At 49.9% G+C, this 16,083-nt stretch overlaps 1 protein-coding gene and 1 long non-coding RNA gene across 17 annotated transcripts in view; one reads left to right on the top strand and one right to left on the bottom strand.

Moving 5' to 3' along the window:
- TSPAN18 (tetraspanin 18) overlaps nucleotides 1-16,083 on the bottom strand; it is a 204,475-nt gene that overhangs the window by 95,909 nt on the left and 92,483 nt on the right. The window lies entirely within an intron of this gene.
- LOC132657835 (uncharacterized) overlaps nucleotides 1-16,083 on the top strand; it is a 47,294-nt gene that overhangs the window by 16,032 nt on the left and 15,179 nt on the right. For 2 of the 3 annotated variants that reach the window (XR_009596549.1, XR_009596547.1), the window contains exons 2-3: nucleotides 297-559; nucleotides 1,720-16,083. The exon at nucleotides 1,720-16,083 is cut by the window's right edge and continues 15,179 nt beyond it. This is a non-coding gene — a long non-coding RNA (uncharacterized LOC132657835). The remainder of the gene's footprint in view (nucleotides 1-296; nucleotides 560-1,719) is intronic. The other variant, XR_009596548.1, reaches the window with a different exon arrangement.

Below are 16,083 nucleotides of genomic sequence, written 5' to 3'. Positions count from 1 at the left end.
GGCCTCCTGGAGGAGGTGTTTTCCAAATGTGGAAGCTTTGGGCCATCAGAGAAGGGAGGACGGGCATTCCTGATGGACGGCATTATGCGGGGAAAGGCATAGGGTGGGAGTGCAGAGATGGGTTAGTGAACAGCCTCACGTAGTAGATGTCAAAGGGGCACTGCTGGAAAAAAGTCCCCAAGACGCTCCACTCAGGCAGTCTGGCTATCTGGGTACTGGCGCTCCCTCTGGTAAGAATCTCTTATCCTGGATCTTTGCTCGGTTCATTCCCTTATTTCACTCACATCTCTACTCAGATGTTACCTCCTCCAAGAGGCCTTCCTGGACCACTGTGTCTCAGGCAGCTCCCTGCTCCACCAGTTATTCCCTGAAGGAAAGTTCTGGGGGATGCAGACTTTGTTCACTGTTTTCCCAGCATGGAGAATATTGCCCAGCACACAGTGGACATCAACATACCTTTGTGTAGTAGCCAAGATACGGAAGCACCCTAAGTGTCCATCATCAGATGAACGGATAAAGAAGACGTGGTAATACGGAGTATTACTCAGCCACAAAAAGGGTAAGACACTGCCATTTGCATCAACATGGATGGACCCAGAGATGATCACACTAAGTCAGACAGAGAAAGACAAATGTATGATACAACTTAACATGTGGAATCTAAACAAAAAATACAAATCAACTTGTTTACAAAACAGAAACAGACTCACAGACATAGAAAAGACATTTACGGTTACTCCAAAGGAAAGTGGAGAGAGGGGTAGATTAGGAGGATGAGATTAACAGATACAGGTACTGTATATATAAAATGTGACTCCCCAAGTAGCTCAAATGGTAAAGAATCTGCCTGGAATGCCAGAGACCCGGGTGCAATTCCTCGGTCAGGAAGACCCCCTGGAGAAGGGCATGGCAATCCACTCCAGTATTCTTGCCTGGAGAATCCGATGGACAGAGGAGCCTGGCAGGCTACAGTCCATGGGGTCACAAAGAGTCGGACACAACTGAGCGACTAAGACACAGACATATATAAAATAGGTAAACAGCAAGGATTTACTGTGGAGCACAGGGAACTGTATTCAATATCTTATAATAACGTATCACGGAAGCGAATCTGAAGCTGTACACCTGAAACTAACATGATACTGTAAATCAACTCTGCTGCTGCTGCTGCTAAGTCGCTTCGGTCATGTCCGACTCTGTGCGACCCCACAGACAGCAGCCCATTGGGCTCTGCCGTCCCTGGGATTCCCCAGGCAAGAACACTGGAGTGGGTTGCAATTTCCTTCTCCAATGCATGAAAGTGAAAAGTGAAAGTGAAGTCACTCAGTCGAGTCCTACTCTTAGCGACTCCATGGACTGCAGCCTACCAGGCTCCTCCGTCCATGGGAGTTTCCAGGCAAGAGCACTGGAGTGGGATAAAAAAAAATACAGTTGCGACTGAATGAATGAGTGAGTACATGAATGGCCCCGACACTCTGATTACCAACTTCCCCAGCAGGACCAGGGAGTGGGGAATGGGCTATGTGAAGAAGCACAGTGATGGTCAGGTCTGGATTTGTGGGTTGGCTTGTCCCAAAGCCAAGTTCTCGGGTCCCTGGGGCTGGCGAAGGCAAAGGCCTGGGTGAAGGACCTTGAGAGCGATGAACCAGAAAATGTAACACCACTCATCAGCGCTAGTGTGCCGTGGAGTCCTGACATTTTTTTTTTTTTTTTTTTGAGCTACATCTTTGGAGTCCAGAGCTCTGAGAGCACACTATCTCTTCATCTGTTCCTGAGGCAGGAGAGAGCCGCTTAAGGGTCTGACGGGGCCGGACAGACTGAGATTCCTGAGGAGCTTGGCTGTTCTGTTTCCTGTGCACTAAACCAGAGTGGAAACCCAGTGTCTGGGAAGCCAGAGCTCCGTTGGCCTAGCACAGTGGTAGCACGTGGGCATTTAAAACTAAAAACAGAACTATGAATGAGTCAGCAATATTTAACAGTTGGAAAGTATCTCTTTAAAAATCCAAGTTTTGGAATTCTTTGTTTGTTTGTTTGTTTTGCAGAAGATTTTTAAAATATTGGAACCAAAATGTAGCTTCTCTCCTCGGAGGGAGTGTGTGTTGAAGCTCACCGCAGTCACTCCCAGACAATCGAGTCATGGTTTAAATGCCCATTATCACTGAGCCTGGGCTCCTGGTTTGTTTGTTCGTCACTCAACCTACTCCCTTATTTGCATTAGCTGCTTGGTCCATGTCGGAATTCGAGTGATCCCTGGTTTAAGCACCCTTTGCCTCAGTTTCCTCACTTATAGAGTACAAATGATCTTTCCTCCTAAAATCAAAGAAGAGGAATGAAGGTGGTCAGACTATGGCTGGTACCTAATTGACGCTCCATAAATATTTCTCCGTCCCCTTCCTGTCTGGCTAAACCAGCCCAGCCCTTCATCCTCCAATCAGCAAAGAAATGCCTAGCAACACCTTTATGCCAAGAGCTGGGCATGATCCTGGGATGCGTCTGAACAACAAATGGACATGTCACTGCCTCCGTGGCACTTCCAGACCATTGTTAAATCAAATCACTATTATTAAATCCAAATCAATCTGAAAATCTGGTTTGAGACATGTGCCACCACGGCAATAAATAGAGTGGAATGCGAGAGAAGACGAGGGAGGGCCTCCTGGGCAGGCTGAACACTGAAGAAAGAGAAGGGCCTGATATGTGCAGAGGCTGGACAAGTGCTCTAAACAGGGAACAGCCTCTGTGGGGCCCCTGAGGCAAGAAAAGGGCTTGCCTGGTTCTAGGAACTGGAATGGGGCTGAGGGGCAGGGGTGGCAGGGGACAGGAAAAGGGAAGGGTGTGGGTGAAAGGACCTGGGGAGGAGGGCAGGGCCAGACCGCCACAGGAGCAGGGGTTTGACTGTGAGTGCAGCGAGGGCGCAGAATGCTAGGAGAGGCATGTGGACCCAAACCACCTCATTGAAAAAGGAGACAGGAGAAATGACCTAGGCAGAGAGTAAAGCCATGCCCTTCACCTGGACTCGCAGGGAGACGCCGCCCCACCCCGCCAGGGCTGACTCACACTCCTCTCGGAACACAAGTGCCTGTGTGTGTCCAGCCACAGGCCACCCGGGCGTTAAGAGGCAGACCCATGGGATAAGGGGCTCTGCCTCTATCACCTGCCAGCTGTGTGACCTGGGGCGAGTTACCTAACCACTCTGTGCATCTGTTTCCTCCTCTCTAAACCCAGGGAGAAGTGAGGCAGCTAAAGCCCTGTGCACAGAAGCTGAGGTGCTACTGTTGCTGACATTTGCAGGCGGCAGACACGGGGACAGTCCCCAAACGCCTGCACTCCACGTACTGGTGGACGCAGACTTTTGTTTAGCTTTCTGTTCCAGGAAAGCCTGCTTTCTGCTGTATCCCTCCAACTCTGGAATGTAAAGAGTGATTGATATCCCCTATCTCCTGCCGGCTTTCGTTCAGCCAGTTAAGGGAGCTTTTACCATTGTTCCATTTTACTGATGGGAAACAGAGGAGGGAGGTGTCAGAGCTCCAGGCCCGAGGCCCCACAGCCAGCAAAGGAACAGGATGAGAGCGCAGAGCCTAATTTCCAAGGCCGCCTCGCCCTGCACGCACTGCAAGACACGCTGAGAAATCACTCACCTCGAAACATATTAAAGAAAAAACAAGTCCAGCAGGGGCTCCATGTACAAATGCGGAAGCTGAGAATCCATGAAATGGCCTTGTAAAAGAATACAGGCCCCAGGTGACACGGAAAGCCACAGACAATCCGCCCTGACGCATTTCTATCAGGCTCAAGGGCTGATCCAGAGACCTGCTGGAATCCTTAAACAAGTCAGCAAGACCCTGACTCCTGCTCCCAGCTCATGTCCATCGGGAACCCCCCCCACCACAGAAGGGGATTCCTCTTGAGTGCATCAGGTCAGGCAAGGTTAGCCTTCTCCGAGGTGGGGCTCCACCTCTGCAGGTACCTGAGAACCCTGCAGAGAGCACCCAGAGAGGGAGAGGTTTGCAACAGGCAGCGAGACCCAGAGAGAAGCGTGAAGGCCCTGGAGTCCACAGACCTGGGTTACCACCCAGCCGCCCACTTCCTCAGTGATGTGAACAGGCCCAGTGACCTCAGTCCTCTCATCTGTGAAATGGGGACAAAAGTCAGCCCCATCTCAGAGGTGTCCTGAAGATTAAACGATCACTGGGGTAATAATCTGTACAAGCTCCCACAGCAGTTTCTGACACATGGAAGGTGCTGGATAAACCTCTGCCTCCTAATTGGTTGCATTCTAAGAGTCCTTTGGTTTGGAGTTGGAAAGAGATAAAAAAGTGAACTCTTTGACCATTTTTGGTACTCAGCAGGCATCTAGGGTGCTCAGATCAGAACACCCCTGACCTCCCAGCCGGGCCCTGACCAGTGCACGCCCCTCAAAGGTAGTGTATTCCTTCATTCTCAGCATCACTTCTAAACCTTGGGTTTGTTCTGATTATTCAGCTGGCCACACAGAACCACAAAGATCTGCTTGGTGTCTGTCTCCAGGACCAGAGAAGGGCTTACAAAGGACAGGGATGGGTGTATGTTGATTCTACATTCCCAGCCCCAAGCAAAGCTTCTGGTACCAGCTGGTGCCAAATAAATGTCTGTGGCATGATGGATGAATGAGTGACGGCAATGTCCCTGTGGAAGCATCAGACAGGCAGTCTGTCCTTGCTCAGGCTTCTGAAATGGAACGAAGATCTCCACGATCACTGCATAATAAAGAGGGCGCTGGCCCTGTAAGGGCAGGAAGCCCAGCCGTGTTTACACCGCAGCCTCCTCTCACTGGGCTGAGAGGAGCCGGCCTCCGGAATCCCAGGCACAGGCTCCAGGGCCCTGGGCTTTATCTCCCTGCTTTCTCCTTCCTCCCATTGTCCCCGCCTGGCTTCCCACAGCCCCAGGCCAAGAGCCTGGCTCTGTATGGGGGTCACTCAGTGGCCCTGCCGGTCTGAGGTTCTGGGCAGAGCAGAGCGGCCAGTTCCCCTTCTGCGACATTCCTTTCCCAGGGACCCTCCCTGTCACAGCTTGGTTTTCTCAGAAACTGGGAGGCCTCCACTTGCCCTGATCCTGCCCGCAACCTCAGCTGGCTGGTAGTCCACTCCGGAGGCCCCCAGGAAGCCAACTGATTAGCTGAAGTGGGGATTATGCCACAAAGCTCCGGGCCAAATAAGTAACCAGGGCTGGTAACTTCAGATGCTAAATAAGGACCCCTAGGAAGGGCAAGGAACGGGGGGTTGGGGGAGGGGGCACACCCAGCCCTCCCCACGCCCCCAGCAGAGGGGAAAGTCCATGGAGGAAGAAGGCATGTGAAAGCACCAGGAGTCTACGGCTGTCTTAGAACTCAGGCTGCTCGGAGAAACTCAGAGGCCTTAATTCCAAATCCTGGACTGGAGCTGCTGAGGTAGGTTTTCCACTGGGGGAAGACCCAGAAGACAGGAGGCAGGGGTGGCAGTTGGGGCTCAGCACCAAGCCTCATCTTCTAATTGATTTATAGCCGCTGCCACAGAGCAGAGCTCCCGTGCCTGTCAGAGGCAGGCAAGAAACACGCCTCATCGAGCCTGGTCTTCCAGTGCGAGTGGGATGTGGACACCCAGCCCCCAGGGGCTGACTTCTTTCCCCCCTGCCCATCTTGCCCAGCTCCAGCTCCTTTGACTCCAAAGACCCTCTCTAATTGTCACAGAGAGGGATGGAAAATGCAGAAGACGAGATCTCCACTCAGTTCAGTTCAGTCGCTCAATCATGTCCGACTCTTTGCAACCCCATGGACTGCAGCACGCCAGGCCTCCCTGTCCATCACCAACTCCTGGAGTTCACCCATACCCATGTCCATTTAGTTGGTGATGCCATCCTACCATCTCATCCCCTGTCGTCCCCTTCTCCTCCTGCCTTCAATCTCTCCCAGCATCAGGGTCTTTTCAAATGAGTCAGCTCTTCTCATCAGGTGGCCAAAGTATTGGAGTTTCAGCTTCAACATCAGTCCTTCCAATGAACACCCAGGACTGATCTCCTTTAGAATGGACTGGTTGGATCTCCTTGCAGTCCAAGGGACTCTCAAGGGTCTTCTCCAACACCACAGTTCAAAAGCATCAATTCTTCAGTGCTCAGCTTTCTTTATAGTCCAACTCTCACATCCATACATGACCACTGGAAAAACCATAGCCTTGACTAGACGGACCTTTGTTGACAAAGTAACGTCTTTGCTTTTTAATATGCTGTCTAGGTTGGTCATAATTTTCCTTCCAAGGAGTAAGTATCTTTTAATTTCATGGCTTCAATCACCATCTGAAGTGATTTTGGAGCCCAGAAAAATAAAGTCAGCCACTGTTTCCCCATCTATTTGCCATGAACATGCCATGATCTTAGTTTTCTGAATACTGAGCTTTAAGCCAACTTTTTCACTCTCCTCTTTCACTTTCATCAAGAGGCTCTTTAGTTCTTCTTTGCTTTCTGCCATAAAGGTGGTGCCATCTGCATATCTAAGGTTATTGATATTTCTCCCGGCAATCTTGATTCCAGCTTGTGCTTCCTCCAGCCCAACGTTTCTCATGATGTACTCTGCATATAAGTTAAATAAGCACGGTGACAATATACAGCCTTGACGTACTCCTTTTCCTATTTGGAACCAGTCTCTTGTTCCATGTCCAGTTCTAACTGTTGCTTCCTGACCTGCATACAGGTTTCTCAAGAGGCAAGTCAGGTGGTCTGGTATTCCCATCTCTTTCAGAATTTTCCAGTTTATTGTGATCCACACAGTCAAAGGCTTTGGCATAGTCAATAAAGCAGAAATAGATGTTTTTCTGGAACTCTCTTGGCTTTTTCCATGATCCAGTGGATGTTGGCAATTTGATCTCTGGTTTCTCTGCCTTTTCTAAAACCAGCTTGAACATCTGGAAGTTCATGGTTCACGTACTGCTGAAGCCTGGCTTGGAGAATTTTGAGCATTATTTTACTAGCATGTGAGATGAGTGTAATTGTGCAGTAGTTTGAGCATTCTTTGGTATTGCCTTTCTTTGGGATTGGAATGAAAACTGACCTTTTCCAGTCCTGTGGCCACTGCTGAGTTTTCCAAATTTGCTGGCATATTGAGTGCAGCACTTTCACAGCATCATCTTTCGGGATTTGAAACAGCTCAACTGGAATTCCAACACCTCCACTAGCTTTGTTCGTAGTGATGCTTCCTAAGGCCCACTTGACTTCACATTCCAGGATGTCTGGCTCTAGATGAGTGATCACACCATCATGATTATCTGGGTCATGAAGATATTTTTTGTACAGTTCTGTGTATTCTTGCCACCTCTTCTCAAGATCCTCTGCTTCTGTTAGGTCCATACCATTTGTCCTTTATTGAGCCCAAGATGCATGAAATATTCCCTTGGTATCTCTAATTTTCTTGAAGAGATCTCTAGTCTTTTCCATTCTGTTGTTTTCCTCTATTTCTTTGCATTGATTGCTGAGGAAGGCTTTCTTATCTCTCCTTGCTATTGTTTGGAACTCTGCATTCAGATGCTTATATCTTTCCTTTTCTCTGTTTTTAGCTTCCCTTCTCTTCACAGCTATTTGTAAGGCCTCCTCAGACAGCCATTTTGCTTTTTTGCATTTCTTTTTCCTGGGGATGGTCTTGCTTCCTGTCTCTTGTACAATGTCATGAACCTCTGTCCATAGTTCATCAGGCACTCTGTCTATCAGATCTAGTCCCTTAAATCTGTTTCTCACTTCCACTGTACAGTCATAAAGGATTTGATTTAGGTCATACCTGGATGGTCTAGTGTTAACTGGGACTGGTGGGACTTAATATTATACAAGTGGGTAAACGGAGGCCCAGATCAACTCTCTTTCACCCTCAGGGGCAAGGCCTGAGCTTCATTTGGAATCTAACATTTTCTCAGTTAGTTAGATTTTGTCTTCTCAAGCTGTTGGAATGTGCTCCTCAGAGAGCTGAAAAGGGTTGCAATTCCAGTACAGAGAGACTGGCTATTCCAAATACCCATGCTCTCCTTCTAGAGTGAAGAACTATGGCTGGAAAAAGCCTGCTCAACCAGGAACTACATTTCCCAGGCTCCCTTGCACCTTTGGGGCCATGTGAGTCATTTCCACCAATGGGAGTGGAAGTGATGTGAACCCTCCTAGTCCAATGTGATGAGGAAGCAGACAGACCCTCTCTACATTTTCTTCTTCTTTCCATGGTGACCTTGGAAGCCACATGTTGAAGAAGAAGGGAAATAGCAGCCCTCAATTCTGTATGGTAAGCTGCTTTCCACTTTCACTGAACTGTTGCTGAGCAAGAAATAATTTTGCATTGTGTTAAACTGCTGAAATTCAGGCTTTACCTCTTATAGCACTCAGTACTGCCCTAACCAATACACTAGTCTTAGATTCTCATTTATTACAACCATCTCATCTATAACCATTACTGAGAATGCTGGGAAAGACCCTGGTGACCCCAAGGGTTCAGCTAGAAGTCTGTTTAATTCAGGAAGAGCACTTCCTATGCCTGGCCCTGTCTCACCAACGTGTAAAAAGTTCTCTGGTAAACCCATTACTTTATCTCCACTCCCATGCACAGCGATGATTCTTCCCTCCCTTTCGAAGCCACACCTCTCACTGGAGCTGTCTGTACCTCCTGTCACCATTTCTACATCTTCCACTCACTTCTCAACCCCCTCCAGTCTCGCCTCCATTCCAGCTCTCCTAAGAAAGAGAACCAGCAAACATCCTCTCTCCATACCCGTCAAGGTCTGGAGTACCTTGACTTCTTGAAATCTCAATTCCTGCATCACATGGCCTCCCCTTTCAGAGGCACAGCTGTCCATACAACGTGTCTACGAAGCTGACTCCTGACCCTCGTGACAGCTCAAAAGATCATTCAGCATTTCTAGAAATATATGTTAGGCAACATTCTAGGAAAGCAAGAAGAGGTAAAAAAGAAACCATCCTTGCCCTTGAGAAGCTTTCAGTCCAGGTAGGGTAATATATCCCCACTTTTCAGATGAGGAAACTGAGGCTCAGAAAAGCTAAGTGTCTAAAATAACATAGCTGATTTGCGACATCTTGCCCATTGACCTAACACATAGGAATCACCTGAAAAAAAGATCAACAAAGATGATGTACGTCCTTCAAAAGACTAAAAGCAAAACTTCCAAATGGAGACAAAAAAAAAGAAATAGAACAATCCCAGGTTCACCTTCTCTTCTACTTTATTTTAATAATAAAGTAATATTATTAAAGTATAATAATATGTAATATTCTAATAAAAGTCAAGCACTCTTAAGCAGCCCCAAATGAGATCTAAGGAGATGTTTTAATTTTAGCTCCATGCCAAGTAGCCCAATATTATATTGTTAAAATTATTTAACTAATTATGAAATCACTAAAAGGTTACATCCCTTCTCTGTGCTTCAGTTTCCCCTTGGGAATGATAAGGAGCTAACCCAACAGTCACTCAGGCTCCCTGCAGTCTTCAGTGTCTGTGACTCTGTAGAGTCGTCTTGCTTGCTGATGGAGGAACTGCCTCCCCTCTCCACCTGCCCCTACTGATAAGTGAACATCTTACTGAGTGTTTATCCAGTGTGACACAGAGTGGTCATATATCTTTTATAACAAACATATGAAGTAAGGGCTATCATTTTATCGATGAGGATACCAAGATGCAGCCAATTTTAAGTAAATGGCCTAGGAGATACCCAGCAAGTAGGCGGTGAAACCAGGATTCAAATCCAGGCAGTCAAGCTCTCAAGGGCTATGTTGGCAAGACCCACAGTCCCATCTATCCACAAAAGGCTTTGCCTATAGCTTCTGAAGAGTGGATGGCAGACCACAGGACCCCACCTCACCGTCCACACCGAGGTGTGGATCAGGAATGACGCCTGGCCTGGGGCAGCCCACTCTTTGACCACTGGCAGTACCAGGCACAGCCTGCTGGGGAAGGCATTCAGGCAGGCTCGCCCAGGGAAGCTCCAACGGCCCTTGGTCATGAGACTGAAATCTAAGAGATCGCAGGGTCCCCTCACCAGGATCCGAGTCCAAGTCAGCAGCCACTGCTGGTCAAAGCCGTGAGAGCATAGAGCCGCCCTGAAGGGCCTGATGGGAGTTTAGAATTCTTCAGATGTTTCTCTGGATCTAGCAGCTTGGAAGTGGCCCACTTTGGCCCCTCAGATTGCCTTGAACTCTGGATATGTCTCAACAGCCACCTCCCTCGAGTGGCTCTGGGGCACGTGGTCCTCTGTACCCCCCGCCACCCCACCCAGCAAGCAGCTTGCTGAAACCAGCACCTCTGAGCAAACCAACTCCCCTTCTGCTTGCCAGACACCTTTGCTGGGTCTGCCGGCACCTTTACAAAACCAACACGCTCCTTATAAGTAAGCCATTGGCTCAGGCGCTGGACTTTTCTGTAACACAGAGATTTGTGCTGTCACAATATTTACTGTAATAGGATTTGACAAATAGAGCAGTGGGGTGAGAGACAGTCTGTATAAAAGGGGGAAAAAAGAGAGAGAGAAAGGAGGTGCTTTTTTTTTTTTTTTTTAATAACCCTTCCTAGCTCAAGAAAATGGAAAAAGCAGAGTGCCTAACAGAGGGGAGAAAAGTCAATTAAATCACGATAATTACTTCCGCTGCCATGCCCGAGAGCAGCATGAGCGTCTATTAATTAGGATTTCCACGTTGACTGTGGCCATTTGACTTCACCGAGACTGCCAGTGGGCTCAGTAATAACGGTTCTCCTGGAGAGCAAATGTGTGAAAATATTTTCACCCTGACAATTAGCAGTTTTAAAGAACCCAAGACACACCCACACATACACACACACACACACACAGCTGGGTTCCCTGGGCCCCTGTGATTAGCATGAAATGTAACCCCCACCTCCAACTTCAGAAGTCAAGATACCCCAACCCCACTCTTTATAATTAGCAGCTCATCCCAGGTCTCTAATTAGCACTAAGATGCTTCTGAGGGTGCAAATTCCTACACAGGAGCACAGACCAGGAGGCTAAAGGAAGTGGCATGGTTCTCTTGTCCACTGCCTCTGGCAAGACCAGCCCCAACCACTCAGGAGAAGAGCCAGTTTTAATGCCAGTTTTAAGAGCCAGTTTAAGTTTTAACACTGAAGGAAGGACATTCAGCAAAACTTGACTTCATCCTCAGAACCACATTCACATCTAGAAACCAGAAGCTTCAATAACGGTGGGTGTTCTAAACGATCCACAGAACCTGGGTCTGAGATGACGCTCCCTGTTCAGACAGGCAAAGGCCTGCAGCATCTGCTCACGGGGGGCCTCTCCAGCCTGTCTCTAGAATATCAGGGTCAGGACTGCTGTGAGAGATGCTAGGCCACTTGGCAAATGGAGAAGCTGAGGTTCAGGGAAGGCAAACCATGTGCTTCCAGGACCAGGACTCAGGCTTAGGCCTCTCGAGTCCCAGCCAGGTCTCAGCCAGATGCAGGACACTGGGCCAACCATGCCTCAGAAGCCTGTGCCACCTCCCCACCTGCCCTGATGAGCTGGAAACAGAGAATCCTGGCTGGGAGCCTGGGTGGGGCGCCCTGCCACGTGCCCTCTGGCCCCCTGGTGGGGCTGAGCCAGGAAATCCTCCAGCTCTGGGGCCCCAGGCTCACCCCAGCCTCAGAGCCCTGGTCAGAGGAAGGTCAGGGTCAGGGCCCAGGAGAGCTGTGTCCTGGAGGATGTATAGAAATAGCGTCCCCTGCTTGGGCAGGGCTCGCGGAGGGAAATGGGCTTTCCTGTCATTCACCATCTGTCCTGCACCGGCCAAGTCAAACAACAGAGACTCGCCCACATCACACACCTAGCCAGAGGCAAAACCTGGATATCCTGACTGGCAGGCTACTGCTTCCAGCCCTCCTAGCCTAAAACATACTCACGGCTAAAAGGAAGAGATATGAGCACTCAGCATGGAAACAACTGGAAGTCTGTGGACAGACTCTCCGGCTTCTTGTATGGATGGATGACCTCACTATGGGACTCCCCTCTCTGGCTTCAGCCAGCCCATGTACAACGCAGGTACCTCTGGGGATCGTCGGCAGGTCGGATATAAGCGACCGGCACAGAGGGAAGTGCCTGGACCACAGTGGCTAAGGGTTTGGACCCAGGGAAGGGTGGCCTGGTGAGACTTCAGGTCCTGAGGCCTTGTTTTCCTGTCTGGGAAGGAGATTGGTGGGGAAGCGCCGCCACCGCCATAGCTGATGTGCCTGAGGCACTTTGCATCGTACCTGGATGATGTGGGTACGTGCTGAGTCTGCACTGGGGATGCTGTGCGAGTCCTTCCGCGTCTCGGTGGTGGCTGGAGTGGAATAAAGAGTTCCCGAGCCTCCCCGCCCCCATAGTAGAATTACTCGTCCACACCCTTGCCACAGCCGCACATGGGCAGTGATCGCCCGCCCTTTGACTTCGGGCCTGAGTGAGTGACTTGCTTTGACCAGTAGGATGTCAGAGCAGAGCATGGCTGTCCCTGCACGGCTGGGAGGGCCCTCTTGGGCACTGGTCAAATGCCATGAAAAGAACATGTCTCAGTAGCCTGGCCTGCAGATAAACACGCAGAGAGCAGACCTCAAGCCACAGTAGCTGCTTGTCTAAGGAGGATGAGACACGTGGTACAGACTCAAAGCCCGAGTCCAAGCCAGCCCAACCAAGGTGCAGCTGTCTCACAGACCACAAACAGGAGAGTAAATGCGGCTTTAAGCCACTGAGCTTTGGGATCTTTTGTTATGCGGCATTATTTTGATAACAAATGCAACTCCCATTCTACTATGAGGAAGAGAGGTTAAGTGACTTGCTTAGCTCATGATGCTGGCAGAGAGCAAAGCTAGGGCTGAAACCCAAGATGGCCCCCTGAGACAGACCCTCGAGCTGCCTCTCCAGCAGGTCAAGGCAGTGATGCCCACCAGGTATCCCCTGAGGGGTTGCTGCCAAGCAGACCCCTACATCCTCCCTTCCAGCCCCACACTTTCCTGAGCAGAGGGTGGGGTGGGGGGGGTGTTGGTTGGAGTAGCCCCATCAGACTGTATCTAGGCCACTAACCCCAGCTCTGGGACCAGAGCCCAGCTGCCCACAGGACCAGATCCCCTGCCCTAAAGGTTGCCCTCACCAGGATGGACACTCTGATTTATCACCCTCTCACTCGCCCTTGGCAGGGACAGACCCGGGTGAAAGGGAAGGAGAGGAAGAGCAGACAGCAGTCAGAAGAGGAGGTTGTCAGGTTCTTGCTGGGCCCACCTGCCTCCTGCACCTGGACAGCAGGCAGCCAGGGAGCCAGCTCCTTTGAATAAATCTACATTCACTTAGACTGGCAGGCAGCAGGCTTGAGCGGGAGCAGGAGGGCATAGGAGAAGCAGGCGGTCAGCACCTATTTCCCTGGTCTCACTCCCAGCGCGAGTCTCTGTCAGGGCACAGTCTCCAAACGTGTGCAGGGTCCTCCCCTTCTCTGAGAAGGCAGCAGTTACAGCAGAAAGAGCGTGTTGTTCACAGTGAGAGGAGTTCCAATTCAGGCCTCTTCCTAGCTGCAAGGCCAGAAACCAGTTCTCTGGGCCTCAAAACCCAGAATAAGGAGGAAAGACTTGAGACCCGCCCCCAGGGTTGCTATGAAGAGTTCATAGGTTATGAGCACCAGGGTCTGGTGTAAACTCTAAAGCAGTGTCATACATTAGCTAACACTGTTCTCTGATGTTTAAAAGACACTTGGTCCTCGGAAGAAAAGCTATGACAAACCTAGACAGCATCTTAAAAAGCAGAGACATTACTTTGCCAACAAAGGTCCATCTAGTCAAGGCTATGGTTTTTCCAGTAGTCATGTATGGATGTGAAAGTTGGGCTATAAAGAAAGCTGAGCACCGAAGAATTGATGCTTCTGAACTGTGGTATTGGAGAAGACTCTTGAGAGTCCCTTGGACTGCAAGGAGATCCAACCAGTCCATCCTAAAGGAAATTAGTCCTGAATATTCAAGGACTGATGCTGAAGCTGAAACTCCAATACTTTGGTCTCCTGATGCGAAGAGCTGAGTCCTTGGAAAAGACCCTGATACTGGGAAAGATTGAAGGCGGGAGGAAAAGCGGATGATAGAGGATGAGATGGTTGGATGGCATCACTGACTCGATGGACATGAGTTTGAGCAAGCTCCGGGAGTTGGTGATGGACAAGGAAGCCTGGTGTGCTGCAGTCCATGGGGTCACAGAGAGTCAGATGTGACTGAGCAACTGAACTGAACTGAACTGATCTGATTCTCTGAGGTTGGTCTGTGCCAAGGGTGGTTACAAAAGCACTTGATTCTGATGAACCAGAGGGGAAAACCCACAGATGCTGAAATGGCTACAAGCACAATCATACCCAAAGCGGCCTCCTGCCAATTCAGTCACAAGCGATGCAGGAAAGGCAGATGTAATGCACATGTAACTATCGTGCCTTCTAATTCCCATGGGGGCAGACATCACTAATCGATGACAATACTCTTTGCTGATCAACACAGAAGAAATCTCAGAGTCATTTCAGGCCAGGGCATTGGCAGCTGCTATCAGTCGTCTGAGTAGGTACTATGAGTAAAACCTACTTCTCCTCCGTGGTCCAGTCCTGCAGTCTTCTTTTACAAAATGGAAGCCCTGGGCCAGTGATTGACTTGCCCCAGGCAGCACAGGGGAGCACAACAACAACTCAGGTCTCTAGATTCCGCTGCTTCCCCCACCGCACCAGCATTTTCACACTGACACTGGCTTTGTTTTCTGGACATGCTGGGGGAAAGGAAGGGACTAGTCTTCCCTGTCTCATCAGTCTCTGACACGTGAGGCTCAGGGAGACCCTCCATCTTCTCGCCCCCTCCCCAGTTATCTCAGCTCCAGCCACCCAGCTATCTGTGTGTTCCTGGATCTCACAGTCCCCATGCAGTGGCCCACATCTGGCCCCTCTGCCTCCCGATGTCCCAGGGCTGGAGGGCTCTCAAGCTCAACTCTCAGCGACCCCTTCTCAGAGAGGCTGCTCTTTCCCTGGCCCCTCGCTCTGAAGTGGCTGCACCCTGAGCCCCCATTATCCTGCTCTACGGTCTCCTTTCCTTTTCTTTAGCTTGTCATTTTTCACTGTAGCATCCTCAGGGCCTAGAACGATCCCCAGCATCAAGTAGGTACTTGATAAATATTTGTCAAATGAACCTTATCTATCCCAGCCACCCCGATCCCAACACACACACACACACACACACACACACACACACACACACACCCCTCTGCAGAGGGGCTGGCCAGCTGTAGGGTTGGGGAATCAAGCTTCTGCCTCTTCATTCTCAGTCAACTTCTGGGACTAGGGCAGGTTTACTGTGATCCCTTGGTTTCAGATGTGAGTTGGACTGAGAAGAACTCTGAGATAATGTGGAACCAGCTCCTTGTTCCTGGCTCACCCACTCTGCACCCAGATCATGTATCACAGAAAGCAGGTCTCAAGTGAGGGCTGGGAAGTTCCCCCAGGAGTGCTGCCTCGCAGGACAGCCCCAGAACCCTGGCGGGCTTCCATCTTCACACCAGCCAAAGCTCGGGCAGACCCCAAGGTGAGGCCCATGGGGGCCCTGGACTCGCACCAGCTGAGTACCCAGTCCCTGGGCTTTCTGCCCCAAGGGTCAGCAGCTGGAGCCTCTGCACCTACCTGTTTTTACTCCTTTCTCCTCTCCCCTCTTGATTCACCAACTCCAGCTGCAACAAAGGTCTGTCTACTCAAGGCTATGGTTTTTTCCAGTAGTCATGTATGGCTGTGAGAGTTGGACTATAAAGAAAGCTGAGCACTGAAGAATTGATGCTTTTTAACTGTGGTGTTGGAGAAGATGCTTGAGAGTCCCTTGGACAGCAAGGAGACCCAACCAGTCCATCCTAAAGGAAATCAGTCCTGAATACTCATTGGAAGGATGGATGCTGAAGCTGAAGCTCCAATACTTTGGCCACCTGATGCGAAGAACTGATTCATTGGAAAAGACCCTGATGCTGGGAAGATTGAAGGCAGGAGGAGAAGGGGACGACAGAGGATGAGATGGTTGGATGGCATCACCAACTCAGTGGACGTGAGTTTGAGTAAACT

This window comes from Ovis aries, chromosome 15 (genome assembly GCF_016772045.2).
Source record: "Ovis aries strain OAR_USU_Benz2616 breed Rambouillet chromosome 15, ARS-UI_Ramb_v3.0, whole genome shotgun sequence".
Lineage (NCBI taxonomy): Eukaryota > Metazoa > Chordata > Mammalia > Artiodactyla > Bovidae > Ovis > Ovis aries.
Note: the sequence above shows the minus strand (reverse complement) of the source record. Positions and strands in the feature narration are given on the sequence as shown.